General features: G+C 37.3%; 1 protein-coding gene, 1 long non-coding RNA gene and 1 pseudogene across 2 annotated transcripts in view; all 3 read left to right on the forward strand.

The window, feature by feature from the left end:
- Positions 1 to 22,998, forward strand: part of LOC130683504 (leucine-rich repeat-containing protein 37A-like) — a 228,805-nt gene that overhangs the window by 129,730 nt on the left and 76,077 nt on the right. The gene's annotated exons all lie outside the window — the stretch shown is intronic.
- LOC130683506 (uncharacterized) overlaps positions 1 to 22,998 on the forward strand; it is a 69,571-nt gene that overhangs the window by 13,663 nt on the left and 32,910 nt on the right. Inside the window, exon 2 of the long non-coding RNA XR_008997284.1 lies at positions 10,020 to 10,100. This is a non-coding gene — a long non-coding RNA (uncharacterized LOC130683506). The remainder of the gene's footprint in view (positions 1 to 10,019; positions 10,101 to 22,998) is intronic.
- On the forward strand, positions 477 to 2,314 carry LOC130683496 (ribonuclease SLFN12-like; annotated as a pseudogene).

The raw sequence follows: 22,998 nt of genomic DNA on the forward strand, positions 1-22,998 counted from the left end.
TGAACTATGCTACAAACTAGTTGGACCTAACAGACATTTATGGAACACTCAATTCAGCAATAGTAGAATATATATTCTCAAGTGCACACGGAACATTCTCCAGGACAGACTCTACTGTTGACTGTCTCTAGGCCATCTATAACAAAGCCGAGATCCAAGTAAGGAGACAGAACTGATAGATTAGGGGTATGTATACTAAAGCAGATATTGTGCATATAAGAATTTTGCCCCATTGAAAATACATGAGTATCTGATAGGAAGAGTACAGTGAGTTGGCCCACCTTTCTTAAGATCAATGGGCAAAATTTGTGAATCTAATTCATTCTTGCAAGAAGGAAAAATGGTTAATATGGCATATTGCTGGATGTCTTTAGACCCCAATGAGTTTTCCCAAAGGATTCCCTATAAAATGAGATAGTTAAGGTAAAAGTTAAAATTATTTAAAATAAAAGTAAAAGTAATATATAAAACTAAAACTTGATTCACTGAGATAAAAAACATAGGCTCCCCTCAGGAGCTTATTTAAGGAGAAGAGAGAGAAAACAAGTTACATAATCTTAGGGATTAGAAAGACGATATAAACATAGATGAAGACAAGAATAAAGCAGAAGATCATATATGAAAAACTATGGACAAAAATGCAAAAATGTTATAGGAGTTGAAATTATTATAGTCTTAGCTCAAAATCTGTCCAAAAAAAAAATTACATCATACCTCTACCCTTACCATAGTACCCAGTGGAATATGTATAGGAAAGGATTTTGCTAGGTTTGCCTCACAACACAGAATTTGCTGTGCCTTCTGCTCAGGTCCTATTCTAATGGCTCTGTTCTGTTTTACTAAAAAGGATTTCTGCTTGAAAATTGAATGGCTGCTGGGAAAATGAACATCAGTATTGATTTGGGAACTAACTATGCTGAGCTGGTTCTAGCTGTGGGAAGTCACTCTTGGAGAAAAGGATAGAAAAAATATGAAAGATTGCTCACTGAGAAAAAAGCAGAATGGAAAAGTCTTACAAGCTCTGGGTACTTTGCTAAATTCTGGCGGGGGGAATAATCAAGGCTGAAATTGAGAATGAAAACTATAGTTACCAAAAAGGTGGAATAGAACTAGATTTGGAAAATTCTTAAATGTTTTCTGATTTTTGTCAAATCATGGGGCTCAAAAACCTCTGGTTTGCCAATTATCACCTTGAGCTCCAATTTATATAAAAGAGATGTAACATCTGCAAACGTCATGAGTGCAGCTGCTGCTTTGGAGTTCCTGAAAGACATAAAAGAAACTGAAGGGAGATTTAGTTTAAGATCCAGATTGCCTCCAAACAGGACCCATATGTATGTACAAGAAGAATGCAACATGGAGGACTTGGCTGATGACTTTTTGACAGGATGCAACTTAAATACAGAGAAAAACTTGCCTTTACGGAATCCACACACATTGAAATGAAATACTTCTCAACAGAAAAGTTGGTAGAACGCATTAATTCTCCCTCATTATGTCTCTGTATTTGCAAATACTGATGGGGGATATTTGTTTATTGGTTTAGATGAAGATAAGCACAAAGTAATTGGCTTTAAAGCAGAGACTAGTGATCTTGACAAGCTAGGAAAAGAAGTAGACAACCCCATTAAGAAGTTACCTGTCTTAGTTCTCTAAAGAAATTCACATGGCCAACAGACACATGAAAAGATGCTTCACATCACTTGTCATCAGAGAAATGCAAATTAAAACCACAATAAAATATCACCTCACACCGGTAAGGATGGCTACCATCCAAAAGACAAACAACAACAAATGTTGGCGAGGTTGTGGAGAAAGGGGAACCCTTCTACACTGCTGGAGGGAATGTAAATTAGTTCAACCATTGTGGAGAGCAGTATGGAGGTTCCTAAAAATGCTCAAAATAGAAATACCATGTGACCCAGGATTTCCACTCCTAGGAATTTACCCTAAGAATGTAGCATCCCAGTTTGAAAAAGACAGATGCACCCCTATGTTTATCGCAGCACTATTTACAATAGCCAAGAAATGGAAGCAACCTAAGTGTCCATCAGTAGATGAATGGATAAAGAAGAGGTGGTACATATACACAATGGAATATTATTCAGCGATAAGAAGAAAACAAACCCTACCATTTGCAACAACATGGATGGAGCTAGAGGGTATTATGCTCAGTGAAATAAGCCAGGTGGAGAAAGACAAGTACCAAATGATCTCACTCATGTGGAGTATAAGAACAAAGAAAAACTGAAGGAACAAAACAGCAGCAGAATCACAGAACCCAAGAATGGACTGGCAGTTACCAAAGGGAAAGGGACTGGGGAGGATGGGTGGGAAAGGAGGGATAACAACGGGTGGGTGGGGGGAAGAAAGGGGGCATTACGATTAGCATGTATAGTGTTGGGGGGGTTATGGGGAGGGCTGTGCAACACAGAAGACAGGTGGTGATTATACAGCATCTTGCTACACTGATGGACAGTGACTGTGGTGGGGTGTGGGGGGGGGGACTTGGTGATGGGGGAAGCCTGGTGAACACAGTGTTCTTCATGTAATTGTAGATTAATTATACCAAAATTAAAAGAAGAAGAATAATTTAAAAAAAAGAAGTTACCTGTCTTTCACTTCTGTACAGAGAAGAATATAAATTATTCATGCAAATTTCTTGCAGTATATGATGAAGGAAGTCTTTGTGGATATATCTGTGCACTGAAAATAGAGCAATTCTGCTGTGCGGTGTTTCCTAAGAGCCGGATTGCTGGCATGTGAGGGTCAACCAAGTGAGGCAGTTTGCTGTGAAGGAATAGGTCAACGTCATGGTGCCTGCTGAGCCAAGTGAGGACAGGGGGTTTGAAATAAAGATATGTTTGGTTAGGGTGGCGGGAAGGTTTTTGTTTTGGGGATTTGGGGCAAGATCAATAGTCCTCAAATTTCAACACCTAATTTACTCATCTCTAGTGGATACAATCAATGGTGCACTACCTCCTGTTTTCTTCTACAGACTTAGAAGTTATCTATTCCATATGGAAAGCACATTATTTTCTCTCAATAGTACTGCCTGGAACAAAGATCCAAGCAAGCCTGGTTTTCTTCCCTACTCCCTTTCCATTTACTTTGAAGGAAAGCCTGTTCAATCCTTCTCAGTTTACTCGGAGGTCAGTTTCAGTAACTGAACATATCTTTGTTTCAGGAACACTTGCCTCTTATTTATTTGCCTCTTCATCTTTATTTACACATTTCCATTTAATTCCCTTAAAACCTCTTCCCACTTCCTCTTCTGTCTCTTCCATTTGTGAGACAATATATAACCCTAAATTGGACTAAGAAAAGAATAGTGCTGGTATTTTCTTTTTTTTGCTATCATTAATGTACAGTTACATGAACAACATTATGGTTATGAGACTCCCCCTATTATCAAGTCCCCACCACACACCCCATTACAGTCACTGTCCATCAGCGTAGTAAGATGCTATAGAATCACTACTTGTCTTCTCTGTGTTATACAGCCTTCCCTGTTTCCTCCCCCACTACATTATATATGCTAATCGTGATGCCCCCTTTTTCCCCTTATCCCTCCCCACTCATCCTCCCCAATCCCTTTCCCTTTGGTAACTGTTAGTCCATTCTTGGGTTCTGTGAGTCTGCTGCTGTTTTGTTCCTTCAGTTTTTGCTTTGTTCTTATACTCCACAGATGAGTGAAATCGTTTGATACTTGTCTTTTCCACCTGGCTTATTTCACTGAGCATAATACCCTCTAGCTCCATCCATGATGTTGCAAATGGTAGGATTTGTTTTCATCTTATGGCTGAATAATATTCCATTATGTATATGTACCACATCTTCTTTATCCATTCATCCACTGATGGACACTTAGGTTGCTTCCAATTCTTGGCTATTGTAAATAGTGCTGCGATAAACGTAGGGGTGCATCTGTTCTTTTCAAACTGGGCTGCTGCATTCTTAGGGTAAATTTCTAGGAATGGAATTCCTGGGTCAAATAGTATTTCTATTTTGAGCATTTTGAGGAACCTCCATACTGCTTTCCACAGTGGTTGAACTAATTTACCTTCCCACCAGCAGTGTAGGAGGGTTCTCCTTTCTCCACATCCTCGCCAACATTTGTTGTTGTTTGTCTTTTGGATGTTGGCCATCCTAACTGGTGTGAGATGATATCTCATTGTGGTTTTAATTTGCATTTCTTTGCCGATTAGTGATGTGGAACATCTTTTCATATGCCTGTTGGCCATCTGAATTTCTTCTTTGGAGAACTGTCTGTTCAGTTCCTCTGCCCAATTTTTAATTGGTTTATTTGCTTTTTGTTTGTTGAGGTGCGTGAACTCTTTATATAATTTGGATGTCAACCCTTTATCGGATCTGTCATTTATGAATATATTCTCCCATACTTTAGGATGTCTTTTTGTTCTACTGATGGTGTCATTTGCTGTACAGAAGCTTTTTAGTTTGATGTAGTCCCACTTGATCATTTTTGCTTTTATTTCCCTTGCCCGGGGAGATATGTTCATGAAGAAATTGCTCATGTTTATGTCCAAGAGATTTTTGCCTATATTTTTTCCTAAGAGTTTTATGGTTTCATAACTTATATTCATGTCTTTGATCCACTTTGAGTTTACTTTTGTGTATAGAGCTAGACAATAATCCAGTTTCATTCTCTTACATGTAGCTGTCCAGTTTTGCCACCACCAGCTGTTGAACAGGAAAATTGTTTGTCCTTTCCCCATTGTATATCCATGGCTCCTTTATCATATATTAATTGACCATATATGGTTGGGATTATATCTGGGCTCTGTAGTCTGTTCCATTGTTCTGTGGGTCTGTTCTTGTGCCAGTACCAAATTGTCTTGATTACTGTAGCTTTGTAGTAAAGCTTGAAGTCAGGGAGCATAAACCCCCCCCCCCTTATTTTTCCTTGTCAGGATTGCTTTGGGTATTCGGGGTCTTTTGTGGTTCCATATGAATTTTAGAACTATTTGCTCTAGTTCATTGAAGAATGCTGTTGGTATTTTGATAGGGATTGCATTGAATCTGTAGATTGCTTTAGTCAGGATGGCCATTTTGACAATATAAATTCTTCCTATCCATGAGCACGGGATGTGTTTCCATTTATTGGTATCCTCTTTAATTTCTCTTAAGAGTGTCTTGTAGTTTTCTGAGTATAGGTCTTTCACTTCCTTGCTTAGGTTTATTCCTAGGTATTTTATTCTTTTTGATGACTTTGTGAATGGAATTGTTTTCCTGATTTCTCTTTGTGCTAGTTCATCGTTAGTGTATGGGAATGCAACAGATTTCTGTGTATTAATTTTGTATCCTGCAACTTTGCAGAATTCAGATATTAGATCTATAGTTTTGGAGTGGATTTTTTAGGGTTTTTTATATACAATATCATGTCATCTGCAAACAGGGATAGTTTGACTTCTTCCTTACCAAACTGGATGCCTTCTATTTCTTTTTGTTGTCTGATTGCCATGGCTAGGACCTCCAGAACGATGTTGAATCAAAGTGGGAGACTGGGCATCCTTGTCGTGTTCCTGATCTTAAAGGAAAAGCTTTCAGCTTCTTGTTGTTGAGTATAATGCTGACTGTGGGTTTGTCATATATAGCCTTTCTTATCTTGAGGTACTTGCCCTCTATACACATTTTATTGAGAGTTTTTATCATGAATTAATGTTGAATTTTGTCAAATGCTTTTTGGCATCTATGGAAATACTCATGTGGTTTTTGTCCTTTTTCTTGATGTAGTGGATGATGTTGATGGATTTTCGAATGTTGTACCATCCTTGCATACCTGGGATGAATCCCACTTGATCATGATGGATGATCTTTTTGATGTACTTGTGAATTCGGTTTGCTAATATTTTGTTGAGTATTTTTGCATCTATGTTCATCAGGGATATTGGTCTGTAATGTTCATTTTTTTGTGGTGTCTTTCTCTGGGTTTGGTATTAGAGTGATGTTGGCTTTGTAGAATGAGTGGGAGTATGCCCTCCTCTTCTACTTTGTGGAAAACTTTAAGGAGGATGGGTATTAGGTCTTCACTAAATGTTTGATAAAATTCAACAGGGAAACCATCTGGTCCAGAGTCTTTGTTCTTAGGTAATTTTTTGATTACCAATTCAATTTCCTTGCTGGTAATTGGTCTATTCAGACTTTCTGTTTCTTCCGGGGTCAGCCTTGGAGGTTTTATTTTTCTAGAAAGTTGTCGGTTTCTTCTAGGTTATCCAGGTTGTTAGCATGTAATTTTTCATAGGATTCTCTCATAATTCTTTGTATTTCTGTGGTGTCCATAGTGATTTTTCCTTTCACATTTCTGATTCTGTTTATGTGTAAGACTGTCTTTTTTTCTTGATAAGTCTGGCTAGGGGTTTATGTATTTTGTTTCTTTGCTCAAAGAACCAGCTCTTTGTTTCACTGATTGTCTCTGTTGGTTTATTCTTCTCAATTTTATTTATTTCTGCTCTAATCTTTATTATGTCCCTCCTTCTACTGCCTCATTTGTTCTTTTCTAGTGTCATTAATTGTAATTTTCGACTGTTCATTTGGGATTGTTCTTCTTTCCTGAGGTAGGCCTGTATTGCAATATACTTCCCTCTTAGCACAGCCTTCGCTGTGTCCCACACATTTTGCAATGTTGAATTATTGTTATTTGTCTCCATATAGTGCTTGATCTCCGATTTTATTTGGTCATTGACCCATTGATTATTTAGAAGCATGTTATTAAGCCTCCATGTGTTTGTGGGCTCTTTCTTTTTCTTTGTGTAATTATTTCTAGTTTCATACCTTTCTGATCTGAGAAGCTGGTTGGTACAATTTCTATCTTTTTTGAATTTACTGAGGCTCTTTTTGTGGCCTAGTATATGATCTATTCTTGAAAATGTTCTGTGTGCACTTGAGAAGAATGTGTATCCTATTGATTTTGGATGAAGTGTTCTGTAGATGTCCGTTAGGTCCATCTGTTCTAATACATTGTTCAGTGCCTCTGTTTCTTTACTTATTTTCTGTCTGGTTGATCTGTCCTTTGTAGTGAGTGGTGTGTTGAAGTCTCCTAAAATGAATGTGTTGCATTCTATTTTCCCCTTTAATTCTGTTAGTATTTGTTTCACATATGTAGGTGATCCTGTGCTGGTGCATCGATATTTATCATAGTTATATTCTCTTGTTGGACTGACCCCTTTATCATTATGTAATGTCCTTCTTTGACTCTTGTTACTTTCTTTGTTTTGAAGCCTAATTTGTCTGATAGAAGTACTGCAACTCCTGCTTTTTTCTCCCTGTTAGTTGCATGAAATATCTTTTTCCATCCCTTTACTTTCTGTCTGTGTATGTCTTTGGGTTTCAAGTGAGTCTCTTGTAGGCAGCATATAGATGGGTCTTTTTTTTTTATCCATTCAGTGACTCTGTGTCTTTTGATTGGTGCATTCAGACCATTAACATTTAGGGTGATTATTGATAGGTATGTACTTAGTGCTACTACAGGCTTTAGATTCGTGGTTACCAAATTTCAAGGATAATTCCCTTACTTTGTAACAGTCTAGTTTAACTCACTTTGTATGCTATTACAAACACAACCTAAAGGTTCTTTCTTTTTCCCCTCCTTTTTTACCTCCTCCATTCTTTATATGTTAGGTATCATATTCTGTACTCTTTGTTTATCGCTTGATTGACCTTGGGGGTAGTTGGTTTGCTTTTGAATCTGCTTACTAATTAATTGTTGTACTTTGCTGTGGTTTTATTTCCCTGGTGACATCTATTTAGCCTTAGGAATACTTCCATATGTAACAGTCCCTCTGAAATGCACTGTAGAGGTGGTTTGTGGGAGGTAAATTCCCTCAGATTTTACTTATCTGAAAATTGTTTAATCCCTCCTTGAAATTTAAATGATAGCCTTGCCAGGTAGAGTATTCTTGGTTCAAGGCCCTTCTGCTTTATTGCATTAAATACATCGCGCCACTCCCTTCTGGCCTGTAAGGTTTCTGTTAAGAAATCTGATGGTAGCCTGATTGATTTTCCTTTGTATGTGATCTTTTTTCTCTCTCTAGCTGCTTTTAAGAGTCTGCCTTTATCCTTAATCTTTGCCATTTTAATTATTATATGTCTTGATGTTGTCTTGCTTGAGTCCCTTGTGTTGGGTCATCTGTGCACCTCCATGGCCTTAGAGACTATCTCCTTCCCCATATTGGGGAAGTTTTCAGCAATTACCTCCTCAATAACACTTCCTATCCCTTTTTCTCTCTCTTCTTCTTCTGGTACCCCTATATGTGAATATTGTTCCATTTGGATTGGTCACACAGTTCTCTCAATATTCTTTCATTCTTAGAGATCCTTTTTTCTCTCTGTGCTTCAGCTTCTTTGTATTCCTCTTGTCTAATTTCTCTTCCATTTACCGTCTCTTCTTCTACATGTAATCTGCTTTTAAATCTCTCCATTGTATGTTTCATTTCAGGTATGGAATTTCTTAATGATTGAATCTCCGATTTAAATTTGTCCCTGAGTTCTTGAATATTTTTCTGTACCTCCATGAGCATGTTTATGATTTTTATTTTAAATTCTCTTTCAGGAAGATTGGTGAGTTCAGTTTGATTTGGCCCTTTTTCTGGGGTTTGTGAGATTTTGGTCTGAAGCAGGTTCTTTGATGTTTCCTAATTCTATGTGGTGCCCTCTAGTGCCCAGAAGCTCTAGTCTCTGGAGCTGCTCAGCCCCTAGAGTGAGGTTGGGGGTCATAGCGGAGTGGTTCTGGTGCCTGGGGGGAACAGAGAACTGTTTCCTGATTCCTCGCTGCAGCACCTGTCTGTGGTGTCAGAGCCAGTGGGCCAAGCACACAGGTGTAAGCCTCTGTGTTTGGCGTCTCTAGGTGTTGTAGGTGGGGCCTCCCTCTGCCTGGCCCGATGCCAGTGCAGTGACTGCTGGTTTGCGAGCCAGTGCCGGCAGGCCAGGAGGAAGGTGCTGCAGGCTGCGTGTCACAGTTGGGGGTGTCGTTGCTGAGTAGGCAGCCAGGGGGATGGAATGCCTGAAGCTCCTCAAAGTTCCCAACCAGCTGGGCAGAGCTCACCCAGACACCCTTGTCTAGCTCTCCGTTCTCCCATGCAGCAAGCTCCATGAAAACCCTGCCCCTTCAGCAGCCCTCTCTAGGAAGCCTGTCAGATCGCCCACCTCTCCTTTGTCCCAGAGCGGCCCCATGTGGATCCCGCCCTCTGCAAACGGCCAGAATCTGTGTCTCATGTATTCCACCTGTCCCAGCTCCCCAACCCCACCAATCTCCAGAGCACCACACAATGTATGTTTGTACTCCAAAGCAGACCTCTAGGGCTGGATGTTCAGCAGCCTTAGGCTTTCACCCGCTCCCCGCTCCATTTCTCTTCCTCCTGCCGGTGATTTGGGGTGGGGGAAGGGCTTGGGTCATGCCGGATCAAGGCTTTCATACGTTACCCTGTTTCATGAGGCCTGTTCTGTTCGTGAGGTCTGTATGCAGTCTGGTGCAGCCTTCTTTCCTGTTGCTGTTTTAGGGCTAGTTGTATTAACTATATTTGCACACTATATGTGGTTTTGGGAGGAATTCTCTGTCTCACCTCTCATGCCACCATCTTAGTGCTGGTATTTTATCTGATTTTGAAAAAGGAAAGCCTCAGTTGAAGTTAGACTAGCACTAGGAGCTTGAAAATCTGTGAAGAGTCCAGCTTCTTCCCTAGAATCTGCAAAAATCCAGTTCTCCTTCACTAGCCAGCACATCTGCTAATATTAATTGCTTTTAAAATGATCCCAATTATATGACAATGTATTCAGTTACTATTAATGCATTTTTCCTATTAGTTTTAATTCCAGGTGTAGTATGTTTTAGCAGCATCAGGATTAAGTTACAGTTTGTGTCTGACCTAGGAATCTAACCACAATATCAACAGTATTTCTACTGGGAAAACGTCATCAGTTCTAAGCTGACTTTTCATAGGCTATGCATTAGTTTACGTGGAGGTCTCTCTTGTCGCAAACTAATCTGATTTTTCTTTCTTAAGATTTTTCCTGGTTATTGGAACAGACGATCTTTCAACAAACTATGTCATCATCTATTCCCTGTAATCAGCCTAATAATAAAGGTAAGAATTCGGAAAGTCAACAGCAGGTTGTCACCCTCCAGACATTTTAATTCTGGTTTCTTTGGATTTGTTGGTGTACATTCAAATTTCTTTCTCTTTATATTAGCTCTGTCTTGAACTTTGTCATAGAAGCACATGCTGGTATTAGTAGGAATACTTAACTGAATAGGTCAGAGAGTGATTCTCTAGATTTTGGTGTAATAGGAACTCCTTTAATTGAAAGTAAGAGAAGCCCAATTCAGTTTAAACAAAAAAGAAAGGATATCAGGTCAGTAGGAAGTCTAGATTGAGACCCAGCTTCGCACATGGCTATATTGTTACTGAAGAAATGCCATAGGTACTCAGCATCTCTGATTTATGTTTTTGTTGAAATTGTTTACGGGAAACATTTTCTGCTGTATGAACTGTTAGCTTGAATGTTCTTATTCAGCCTTCTGGTGCATATTTACAAGAGTTTTTCTTGGGTGTACATCTAGGGGTAGAAATGAGTCCCTTATTCCCATCAATAGTATTTTAGAAATGCCACATCCTCTCCAATTGTAAACTTCTCTTCATGTTCCTTCTCCTCCTCTTTCTCATCTTCCATCTTCCCACTCAAATAGGTACAAAACTGCATCCCTTGGCAGTATGCATTTCTGTGGTAAAGTTGGTTGAGCATCTCTTCATATAATTTTTTGCCAGGTATATTTTATTTGCTATGAAATGTTTATTCTGTCTTTGGCCCATTTTTTAAAATTTTTCTTTCAGTTACTGGATTTTTTTTTTGTTATTTTGGTATCATTAATATACAATCACATGAGCAACACTGTGGTTACTAGATTCCCATTATCAAGTCCCCACCACATACCCCATTGCAGTCACTGTCTATCAGCATAGAGTCATTGCTTGTCTTCTGTGTGCTATACTGCCTTCCCCGTGCCCAACCCCCCACGCCTATGTTATGTGTGGTAATCGTAATGCCCCTTATTCCCCTTCCCCCTCCCCAGTCCCTTTCCCTTTGGTAACTGTTAGTCCATTCTTGGGTTCTGTGAGTCTGCTGCTGTTTTGTTCCTTCAGTTTTGCTTTGTTTTTATGCTCCACAGATGAGTGAAATCATTTGGTACTTGTCTTTCTCCGCCTGGCTTATTTCACTGAGCATAATACCCTCCAGCTCCATCCTGGCCCATTTTTTATTAGGCTTTTTTTTTTTTTTTTGCAGGAGTAATTTACAGATTTTGGAATTCAAATCCTCTTTTGGTCATAGGTATTACAGATTACAGATATTTCATATCTAAATCCTCATCCATCTCAATAAGACACTGATGTAGGGGCTCCATTTCATTTTATTCCACATGGATAACCACTTCCCAGCTCATTACTAAATAGTTCCATTTTCACCCACTGCTCTGCCATGCCACTTGCAGCATATTGCTGAGCATATCTATGTATAATCCTATTTCTGGACTGCTATGTTCCCTTGGTCATTTTGTCCCTACATATGCTGTACTGTCTTAATATTGTAATATTATACTAACTGTCAATGTCTGACAGGGTAAACCTCCTTACTCTTAAATCTTTTTCTTGGTAAGAGAGCATCTTGGCAATTTTAGTAATTTATCAAACAAATTTTAGAATCAGCTTAAGTGTCACAAAAAACCTTTTCAGGATTTTGGCTCAAATTACATTGAATTTATAGGTAGATTTGGGAAGAAATGACATATTTACATCAGTTTTTGTACTCCTGAACATAGGAAAACTCTCCTTATGTAGATCCTTAATGTCTTTAGAGTTGTATAAATTCCTATGTACAAGATTTATATGTCTTTTGTTATATTTATTGCTCAGTTATTTTAATTGTAAATTTTGTTGTAAATGATGCTTTTCTTTAAAAGTTACATTTTATTGTCTGTTGGTGTAAAAATGCAATTGATTTCATATATTGGTTTTATATTGGGCTACCTTGTTGAGCTTTCTGTTTATTTTTAATAATTTGTCCATAGATCCTTTCTGTTTTTTATAGTTATACTGATTATAAAATGTTGATTTATGCTTTCCATTTTTTCCCAGTTGTTATGCTAAAAATTTTTTTTATTAATGGATCCATGAGAACTCTTGGTTTAATTCTGAGTGGAAATGAACTTACTTAGATTTAAAGAGAATACTTCTATGACTTTCTCATTTAAGTTAAGGTTTGCTTTAAGTATTTTTGAATAAACCATTTTTATGATTAAATAAATTCAGCAATATTCCTATCTTATTAATGTTTCTTCTTTTTATCACGAATGTTGAATTTTGTCAAGCACATTTTCTGTTTCCTTATGAGAACAAAGCAGATTGGCTTCAAAAATTTACTTATTTTTTGAAGTAAGTGCTTTTCCTAGGTATCTTACATGTTAATTTTCTGTCCTGTAGTCTAGTCTACTATTAAAAATAGTAATAGGTCAAGGGGATTCAGAGTATGTTAGCCCAAAGTGGAAAAGCCCCTTCCCTAGAAATTTCTGAGAATTTCTATAACACAGTATATATCTATAAACACAATAGGCAGTGATACCTATAGTGACCCAGGCTGGAACCTGATTTAGATTGTAGGTCTACGTGCCTCTAAATTATGAGAGGTGCTAGAACTTAAGTGCTCACTTGTGTTGCTGAATATTTATTGTTAAAGCTTATTTCTAGTAATTGCAAGTTGCTTTTGGAATGAAATTGTTACCATTGTATTTTCTAGCTATGAATTGCTGCTTTATAGGAAAACACTGCAGTTAATATGTTTACTATATCAAACCACTTGCCTAATGATTACAAAAGTTTTTCAGTTATTTCTCCTGGTTTTTTAAGTCACACCATAATAAAGTTAATTTGGTTCATTCTTTTCCAGTATTTGTGTTACTTATTTTCTTCCAAACAATGCTTTTCTAAGGTTGTGAAATAAGCCTACAGAAATGTACATAAAACAGAAAAGAACAATATAAGGAAACAATTATATATAAGTAGCTTTGTATCTACCACCCAAATCAAAAAGTAGTTCATTGGTAGCATCCTAAAATTCTCCTTTGTGTTCTTTCCCAGTCACATCCCTATCCTGGGTTACCTCCAACCTGATTTTATAGTAATCACATTTTCAATATTCTCTATGTTCTTTGTGTTCATCCCTAAACCTGCATATATTGTTTTTGTGATGCTTCCTCATTGAAACTTATTGTTAGATGTTGCACATAGCTCATTAAATTTCCTTGCAATAAAATATTCCTGTGTGAACACAATTTATTTCTATATTCTGCCATATTGACCTGAGTCATATCTAGTTTGACCAGTTATGATGACTGTTGCTTCAAATGCCTGGTAGCCATTTTATTTCCTTCTGAGAACAAAGCAGATTGGCTTTAAAAATTTACTTATTTTTTAAGAGCACATACCTAGCAGTGGAATTGTTGGGTCACAGGGAACTTGTAGTAGATAATACCAAAATATTTCCAAATTTACATCACTACCCAATTTCCCACATCCTCACCCACACAAAGTAGGCAACATTTAAACATTTAAAAATAGGTAACATTTAAATACTGCCTGTCTTGTAGGCATCTCAAGATACCTTATTATAAATTTCACCTGCATTTATTTTCTGTTTACTGAAGTTGAGAACTTTGTCATATATTTATTGATCACTTGAAATTTCTCTAGGAAATGTTGCTTGAAGAATTTTTCATTTGTTTTGTCTTTTTCTTACTGACTTTTAGAATTTTTAAAAATCTAAATACATGTCTTATGTATGTTATGTTGCAAATATCTTCTTGCATACATGACCTTTTCCACTCTGTATGGTGTCTTTGATGAAAAGAAGTTCTTAATTTTTAAAGTCATATTTATCATTTTTTCCTGGAGGTTTCTTACTTTTTAAAAGTCTTAAAGGGACAACAGCTGAACAAAATCATCCCAGCATACTCAGCCCAACAGGTTGGGAATCTTGAGGAACTTCGGGCCCCCTAGCCCCCTAGAGGGTAAAGCATCCCCGAAGCCCCTCATGGCGATAAGCAGTCCGCCATTCATTCCCCCCCAGATAGTGCTGCAAGTGGACCGGCTGACCTGCCACAGCTGCTGACCATAGTCATCAATGCAGAAATTTTATTTGAAAAAAAAAAATTCAGCAGTGAAACCATCTGGTCCAGGGCCTTTGTTCTTAGGTAGTTTTTTGATTACCAGTTCAATTTCCTTGCTGGTAATTGGTCAGATTTTATGTTTCTTCCTGGGTCAGCCTTGGAAGGTTGTATTTTTCTGGAAAGTTGGCCATTTCTTCTAGGTTATCCAGTTTGCTAGCATATAATTTTTCATAGTATTCTCTCATAATTCTTTGTATTTCTCTGGCCTGTAAGGTTTCTGTTGAAAAGTCTGATGATTGCCTGATGGGCTTTCCTTTGTATGTGATCTTTTTACTCTCTCTAGCTGCTTTTAAAAGTCTGTCCTTATCCTTGATCTTTGCCATTTTAATTATTATATGTCTTGATGCTGTCTTTCTTGGGTCCCTTGTGTTAGGAGATATGTGCACCTCCATGGCCTGAAAGACTATCTCCTTCCCCAGGTTGGGGAAGTTTTCAGCAAATACCTCCTCAATAACACTTTCTATCCCTCTTTCTCTCTCTTCTTTTTCTGGTACCCCTATAATACAAATATTGTTCTGTTTGGATTGGTCACACAGTTCTCTCAACGTTCTTTCATTCCTAGAGATCCTTTTTTCTCTGTGCCTCAGCTTCTTTGTATTCCTCTTCTCTAATTGCTATTCCATTTACCATCCCTTCTACTACATCTAATCTGCTTTTAACTCCCTCCACTGTATGTTTCATTTCAGATATGGAATTTCTTAATGATTGAATCTCCATCCTAAATTTGTCCCTGAGTTCTTGAATATTTTTCTGTCCCTCCCTGAGCATGTTTATGATTTTTATTTTGAACTCTCTTTCAGGAAGATTGGTGAGTTTAGTTCATCTGGTCCTTTTTCTGGTATTTGTGAGATTTTGGTATGAACCAGGTTCCTTTGATGTTTCATATTTGTATGTCGTGCCCTCTATTGCCCACAAGCTCTAGTTTCTGGAGCTGCTCAACCCCTGGAGTGATGTCAGGGGTCACTGGGTACTGGTGCTGGTGCCTGGGGAGAGGAAAGAGCTGTTTCCTGCTTCCCAACTGCAGTGCCTGTCTCCACTGTCAGAACCAGTAGATGGAGCACACAGGTGTAAGCCTCTGTGCTTTGTGTTTGTAGCTGCTGTAGGTGGGGCCTCCCTCTGGCTTGCCTGAGACCAGGGTAGGGACTGCCGGTTTGCTAGCCAGTGCCTGCAGGCCAGGAGGAAGGCGCAGCATGCTGCATATCACAGTGGGGGGCCTTAGAGCTGAATAACCAGCCATGGGGTTGGAGCACCTGAAGCTCCTGAAAGTTCCCAAACTGCTGGGCAGAGTGTGCCCAGACAACCTTGTCCACCTATTCCTTCTCCTGAGCAGCAAGCTCTGTGCAAACCCTGCCCCTTCAGCAGCCCTCTAGCTGCTAGGAATCCTCTCAGACCAGCTGCCTTTCCTTTGTCCCAGAGCAGCAGGATGTGGATCCCTGTCCTCCACAAACGGCTGGAATCTCATTCTCTCCAAGTATTCTGCCTGTCTTAGCTTTCCAACCCCACGAATCTCCAGAGCACGATGCAATGTAGGTTTGTGCTCCCAGAGCAGAGCAGATCTCCAGGGCTGCGTGTTCAGCAGTCCCAGGTTTCCACCCCTTCCCCGCTCTGTTTTTCTTCTTCCCACCGGTGAACTGGGGTGGGGGAAGGGCTTGGGTCCCACTGGATCAAGGCTTTGGTACATTACCATTTCCTGAGGTCTGCTTTGTTATCCAGGTGTATGCAGTCTGGTGTAGCCTTCTTCCTGTTGCTCTTTTATGATTAGTTGTATTAACTGTATTTTCATATTATATGTGGTTTGGGGAAGAGTTTTCTGTCTCACCTCTCATGCTGCCATCTTTAATGTCCTTGTCCATAGTTTTTTATATATGATCTTCTGCTTTATTCTTGTCTTCATCTGTGTTTATCCTTTCTAATCCCTAAGATTATATAACTTGTTTTATCTCTCCTGTCCTTAAATAAGCCCCTGAGGGGAACCTATGTTTTTTATCTCAGTGAATCAAGTTTTAGTTTTATATATTACTTTTACTTTTAATAATTTTAACTTTCACCTTAACTATCTCATTTTATAGGGAATCCTTTGGGAAAACTCTCATTTGAAGTCTAAAGACATCCATCAATGTGCCTTATTAACCATTTTTCCTTCTTGCAAGAATGAATTAGATTCACAAATTTTGCCCATTGATCTTAAGAAAGGTGGGCCAACTCACTGTACTCTTCCTATCAGATACTCATGTATTTTCAATGGGGCAAAATTCTTATACGCACAGTATCTGCTTTAGTATACATACCCCTAATCTATCAGTTCTGTCTCCTTACTTGGATCTCGGCTTTGTTATAGATGGCCTAGAGACAGTCAACAGTAGAGTCTGTCCTGGAGAATGTTCCGTGTGCACTTGAGAATATATATTCTACTATTGCTGAATTGAGTTCCATAAATGTCTGTTAGGTCCAACTAGTTTGTAGTATAGTTCAAGTTTTTGTTTCCTTATTGATTTTCTGTCTGATTGTTCTGTCCATATTATAAGTAGGATACTTAAGACTCCAACTGTTTTTGTAGAGCTATTTCTTCCTAGAGTTCTTTCAATGTTTGCTTCATGTATTTCAGAGCTCTGATATTTAGTGTATACATGTTTATAATTATTACATCATCTTCCTTGTAAGTTGATCCTTTTATCATTATATAATGTCCTTCTTTGTCTCTTGTGTTTTCTACTTAAAGACTATTTTGCCCAATATTAGCGTAGCCCCCTCTGTTCTTTTTTGGTTACTATTTGCATGGAATAACTTTTTCCATCTTTCACTTTCAACCTATGTGTGTCCTTAGATCTAAAGTGTGTTTTCTTTTAATCTGTTCTGCTAATCTGTGCCTTTTGATTGGGTAGAGCAGTCAGCTTACACTGAAGGTAATTACTGATGGGAAAGGATTTTACTATTGCTATTTTGTTACATGTTTTCTGTATGTGCTGTGGCTTTTTTGTCCTTCCTTCCCTCTCTTACTGCTTTCCTTTGTGTTTAACTTTTACCATAATTTACCTTAAGGTTCACTGTTGATGTCCTTTCTGTGGGTTTGGACAAATGTATAATAACAAGTTTCCATTATTAGACTATCACACAAAGCGTTTTCATTGCCCCAGAAATCCTCTGTACTCTGTCTGTTCATCCCTTCCCAAACCCCAATCCCTGACAACTACTAATCTTTTTACTATCTTTATTGTTTTGCCTTTTGAGAATGTCAGAGTTGGGATCATATAGTATATAGACAATCCAAATTGGCTTCTTTCACTTCATAATATGCATTTAAATTTTTTTCATGTCTTTTCAAAGCTTGATAGCTCGTTTATTTTTAGCATTAAATAATATTCCATTGTCTGGATGTACCAGTTGTTTTATCCATTCACCTACTGAAGGACATTTTGGTTGCTTTTAAGTTTTGGCAGTTAAGAATAGAGCTGCTAAAGCATCCATGTGCAGATTTTTGTGTGGACATAAGATTCCAACTCCTTTGGGTAAGTACCAAAGATCAATATTGCTGGATAGTATGGTAAGATTATGTTTAGTTTTGTAAAAAACTGCCAAAGCTTCTTCCAAAGTGATTGTACCATTCTACATTCCCACTAGCAATGCTGCTCCATATCTTTGCCAAGATTTGGTGTTGTCAGTGTTCTGGGTTTTAGCTATTCTAATCGACGGGCAGTGGTATCCCACTGTTTGACTTTGCATTTTGTTGATGGCTTTATGATGTGGAACATCTTTTCATATGCTTATTTTCCATCTGTGTATCTTCTTCAGTGAAATGCTTGTTACGAAGGTTTTTGGCTCTTTTTAAAAATTGGGTTGTTATCTTACTGTATCTTACTGTTGAGTTTTAAGTTATTTTTGTATTTTGGATAATGGTATTTTATCAGATGTCTTTTGCAAATATTTCCTGCAAGTCTGTCTTGTCTTTTCATTGTCTTGACATTGTCTTTCACAGAGCCAAAGTTTTTAATTTAATGAACTCCAGCTTACCAACCCTTTATTTCATGGATCATGCTGTTGGTGTTGTTTCTTAAAAAATCATTGCCATACCTAAGGTCATATAAGTTATCTCCTACATTACATTCTAGGGGTTTTATAGTTTTGAATTTTACATTTAGGTCTGTGATCCATTTTGAGTTAATTTTTCTGGTGTATGAGATCAGTATCTACATTCATTTTCTTTGTATGTAAAACCATTGGGAAAAGACTTTCTTTGCTCCACTCTATTGCCTTTGCTCATTTGTCAAAGATAGGTTGACCATATTTATGAGGATCTTTTTTTGGGTGCTACATTCCATCCCATCGATCTATATCTATTCTTACATCAATATGATGTTGCCTTGATCACTGTAGTTTTATTCAAACTACAGTACTATCTTGGAGTACTATCCTGAAGTATTACCCTCCAACTCTGGTCTTCTCTTTCAATATTGTATTGGCTATTCTGAGTCTTTTGCCTCTCTCTGTAAACATTACTGATATATACAAAATACCTTTTGGGGATTTTCCTGGGATAGCATTAAATCTATAGATCAAGTTGGGAATAACTGACATCTTGAAAATACTGAGTTTTTCTATCCATGAACGTGGACTATCTCTTCATTTATTTGGCTCTTCTTTGGTTTCTTTCATCAGAGTTTTGTGTTCTTCATATAATCTTTTACATGTTTTGTATGTTTACACCTAAATATTTCATTTTGGGGCATGATAATGTAAATGATGTTATATTTTTTATTTCAAATTCTACTTGTTCATTGGTGGTATAAAGGAAAGTGCCTGACTCTGTATATTAGCTTTGTATATCTTGCAACCTTGCAGTAATCACTTATTAGCTCCAGGAATCTTGGTTTTGTTTTACTGTTGATTCTTTTCAATTTTCTACACAGATGATTGTGTCATCTGTGAACAAAAACAATTTTATTTCTTCCTTCCCAATCTGCATATCTTTTTCTTTTCTTGTCTTACTGCATCAGCAGTGATTTCCAATACAATGCTGAGCAGATGTGGTGAGAGGTTTTTGCCTCATATCTAATCTTATTGGGAAAGCTTCAGGTTTCTTACCATGAATTATGATGTTAGCTGTACTTTTTCTGTTGATAATCTTTATCTTTGAGGGAGTTCCTCTTTATTCCTAGTTTACTGACAGTTTCTGTCATGAATAATTCAGGTTTTGGATTTTGTCACATGCTTTTCCTGCATCTATTGATGAGTATGTGATTTTTCTTCTTTAGCCTGATGATGTAATTGATTATACTGATAAATTTTCAAAAGTTGAACTAATCTTGCTTACTTGATATAAATCCCACTCGTACATGGTATATAATTCTTTTTATACATTGTTACATTCAGTTTTCTAATATTTTGTTTAGGATTTTTGCATTTGGGTTTATGAAAGATAATGCTTTGTAGTTTTCTCTTTTTGTAATGCCATTTTCTGGTTTTGGCATTAGGGTAATTCTGGCCTAACGGAATGAATTAGGAGGTGTTTCCTCTGCTACTATCCACTGAGATTGTAGAAAATAGGTATAATTGCAGCCTTAAATGTTTGGTAGAAGTCACCAGTGAACCTTTCTGGATATGGTGCTCTCTAGTTGGGAAAATTATTGTTGACACAATATATATATATAGGCCTATTCAGATTGCCTATTTCTTCCTGTGTAAGTTTTGACAGATTGTGTCTTTCAAGGAAATGGTCCATTTTATCTAGGTTATCAAATCTGTGGGCATAAAAATGTTCATAATATTCCTTGAATATCTTTTTAATGTCCCTGGGGTCTACAGTTGATGTCCCCTTTTTCATTTCTGATATTAGCAATTTGTCTCCTCTTTTTCCTCAGCCTACCTAGAGACTAATCAATTATATTGATCTTTTCAAAGAATCAGCTTTTGGTTTTGTTGCTTTTCTCTATTGATTTCCTGTTTTCAGTTTCATTGATTTCAGCTGTATTTCTTTTCTTCTGCTTCCTTTGAATATAATTTGCTCCTTTATCTAGTTTTTTCCTATGTGGAAACTTAGATTATTAATTTTAACTATTCTTTTCAGATTTACACACTCAATGCTATATATTTATTTCCCTCTGAGCACTGCTTATGCTGCATTCCACAAATTTTAACAAATTGTGTTTTCATTTTCACTTAAATCAAAATAATTTTTCTCTTGAGTTTTCTTTGACTCATGTGTAACTTTGAAGTATATTGTTTATTCTCTACATATTTCGGATTCCCAGTTATCCTTCTGTTATTTCTAGTTTAATTCCATTGTGGTCTGGGAGCAGATATTATATATTTTATCTTCTTTTACATTTGTTAAGGTGCACTTAATGGGCCAGAATGTGGTCTATCTTTGTGAATTTAATTGATGTTTATATGATATGTTTCAGTTGCGTTCTCTTTTCCTTTTGTGTATTCTATAGATTTGTGTGTGTGTTGTTGCCATAGGGATTACATACAACATCCTAAATTTATGAATCTGTCTTAAATTCATCTATGAGAAATACTCCATTTCTTTACAACTGGTTCCTCCCTCACTTTGCTATTAATATCACAAATTGTATCTTTATATACTATGTGCCATTAATATATATTTATACTTTTTTGTGCAATTTGTCTTTTAAATTTTGTAGAAAGTAAAAAATGGAGATACAAAGCAAAATTACAATAGTGCTTAAAAAATATTTGTCCATGTATTTTCTTTTACCAGAGACTGTTATATTTTCATATGATTTAAAGTTACTATTGAGTGTCTTTTCATTTCATATTGAAATAATCCCCTTTAACATTTCTTCTAGAGCATTTCTTGTATTAGTGGTAATGAGATCCCTCAGCTTTTGTTTGGAAGTATTTTGATTTCTCCTTTATTTTTGAAAAAGAGTTTTGCCAGATAAAGTATTCTCAGTTGATGGGATTTTTTTTTTTAGCAGTTTAAATATATCATCCCACTGCATCCTGGCCTCCGTGTTTTTTGCTGAGAAATTGGCTGTTAATCATTTTGTATGATGAGTTGTTTCTCTCTTGTTGGTTTTTAGATTTGCTTTGACATTGACCGTTTGATTATAATGTGTCTTGATACACATCTCTTTGAGTTTATCCTACTGGGACTTTATTGAGCCTCTTAACCTGTAGATCCACATATTTCATCAAATTTAGGAAGTTTTCAGCCCTTATTTCCTCAAATAATCTCTGCTCCTTTCTCTCTTTTTCTGGACACCTATAATGTGTATATTGGCCCATTTGTTAGAATTCCACAAATCCCCATGGCTTTGCTTTTCTTATTTTTTTTCTACCCCTCAGCCTTAATAATATCATCTGTCTTAAAATTCACTGATTCTTTCTTATGCTTTCTCAAATCTGCTGAACCCCTCTAACAGTTTTTTCACTTCAGATATTGTATTTTTCAGCTCCAGAACTTTTCTTTTTGTAATTTCTATTATTTTTGCTGATGATCTCGTTTTGTTCATACACTGTTTTCCTGATTTCTTTAGTTCTTTGGCCATTTTTTCTTTACCTCTTTGAGCATACTTAAGACAGTTATTTTAAAGCCTTTGTCTAATATGTCTAACGTCTGGGCTCCCTCAGGGAGAGGTTCTGCCATTTCACTTTCTTTTGTACAGGCCATGTTTTCCTGTTTCTTTGTATGCCATGCAAGTTTCTGTTGAAAAGCAGGAGTCTGAAAAAACAGTCACCTTTCCCAGTCTTTGAAGACAGGCTCCGTACTAGACGGTCCTTCACTGATTAGCTAGGCATGCTCTGAGCACAAGGAAATCAGCCTCACATGAAAGCCAAGGTCTTCTCAGGTCTCCTCTGAATATGAATCCTGCATGTGCATTACTCAGTTCCTCTACATACATAGCTGCTTTTGAATGTATTCATTTCCCAGAGAATCTCACCCCAGCTCCTCTTCCAGGTTTTAGATGGTTGTTGCATGTGTCCAGCTACTGAAAAGTCTGTAGTCTCCCTGAAGCCTTCATGAGTAGTGGCTCCCACTTCCCCCCACCTGAGATTTGAGTTAGGGGATAGAGACCAATCCTTCTGGTTAGAACGTTGCAAATAAAGTCTGTTCTGCCATCTGCAGTTCCAGGGAGGGAACTGGACTGTTATGCCCTCCAGACCAAGACCTTGCCAAGCCAGAGAGGAGTTGAGGCAAGGACAAGTAAAAATGTCATATATAACCACTTTTGGAAAACAATGATTTGCTATTTTTAAAAACCTTATTAACTGCTGTATAATTTAATATATGGTATTAACATGTCACTATTTAACTATTCTCCTACAGCTTGGAACTGAAGTTGTTTTCAATTGTGCAATATTAACTATACTAAGATCTTGGCTCAGTTATACTGAGACTTGAATGTGCTAATCACATGTCCTAATTGGCATAGAGTCCAAGAGGCCCCCTGCCAAAGTACTTCAGCTCTGTATACAGGTATGGTTCAAATATAAGTAAAGACGTTTTGGGATGGAGACTGGGAGGCCAGAACAAGCAGACAGAACAACCAGGAATGGAATCCAATACGGGAAAAGTCATAGAAGTGAAGAAAGAGCCTGGATCTGTGGAAATTAAGGTTGAGGCTAAAATATGAAGTTATGCTTGATCTTAGGTACATAAGCAAGCCAAAATTATTTAAGTATATAAAGCATATGTAAATATATATACACAGAGAGGTTTCTAAAAGTTGAATTACCTGGTCACATGATGAAATATTTAAATATCTTGATATGTATTGTCAAATAGTTTCCTAAAAAATTAT

This window comes from Manis pentadactyla, chromosome 4 (genome assembly GCF_030020395.1).
Source record: "Manis pentadactyla isolate mManPen7 chromosome 4, mManPen7.hap1, whole genome shotgun sequence".
Classification (NCBI taxonomy): Eukaryota; Metazoa; Chordata; class Mammalia; order Pholidota; family Manidae; genus Manis; species Manis pentadactyla.